Source organism: Tachyglossus aculeatus, chromosome 4, assembly GCF_015852505.1.
Source record: "Tachyglossus aculeatus isolate mTacAcu1 chromosome 4, mTacAcu1.pri, whole genome shotgun sequence".
NCBI lineage: Eukaryota > Metazoa > Chordata > Mammalia > Monotremata > Tachyglossidae > Tachyglossus > Tachyglossus aculeatus.
This window is the reverse complement of record NC_052069.1, coordinates 87,429,610-87,430,528: the sequence shown is the minus strand read 5'-3', so window position 1 is coordinate 87,430,528 and position 919 is coordinate 87,429,610.

Genomic DNA, 919 nt, shown 5'->3' with positions numbered 1-919 from the left:
ATCAATCAATCAATCAATAGTATTTATTGAGTACTTTGTGCAGAGCGCTTGGGAGAGTACAAGACAACGGAATTAGCAGTCGAAGAGTTTACAATCTAAAGAGTCCCAGGACAATTACGTGTCTGCCCAGTGGGACCTTCTTGCTCTGCCCTCTGTCCTTCCCCCCCCACACACATCTTCACCCCTCTTTCCCACAGCCAGTGATCCCATCCTCCCCAACCTGCCCAAGCCCCCTGGATTTGCAGCCCCCGAAAGTGGGAATGACAGCTTAGAGGAGCGAAGGAGGTTGCAGCTGCAGGAGCAGAAATAGGCAGGTCCCTGATGGAAGCCAGCCTCCGGAGCAGCTGCAGAAAATGTAAATCCGAGAAGAGAATGGAAATAGAATAGGGGAATGAAGGGGAGTGGTGGTGGGGGAACCAGGAAGACAGGGGGGCGGTGAACTGAGGCTGAGGAGAAGCAGGAAAGCCAAAGTCCAGGAAGGAGATGGGGTTACATAGCTTGGCAGGAAGTGATCACATTATTTATGCTTTGCCAGATGGGGATGCAAAAGTTGCTCGCCTGACCCAGGTAACGGAGTTTCTGAAAACCAACCTTGCTGCATTTACAAAGTGGATACCAGAGATCAAAACCCAGTTTATTGAAGTGATGTCAGGATGCAGCTTGGTTTAGTAAAAAAAAAAGTAGGCCTGGGTGGTAGTATATACATAGTATATACATATGCAACCATATGTATATATGGTTGTACATATTTATTACTCTATTTATTTATTTATTTTACTTGTACATATCTATCCTATTTATTTTATTTTGTTGGTATGTTTGGTTTTGTTTTCTGTCTCCCCCTTTTAGACTGTGAGCCCACTGTTGGGTAGGGACTGTCTCTATGTGTTGCCAATTTGTACTTCCCAAGCGCTTAGTA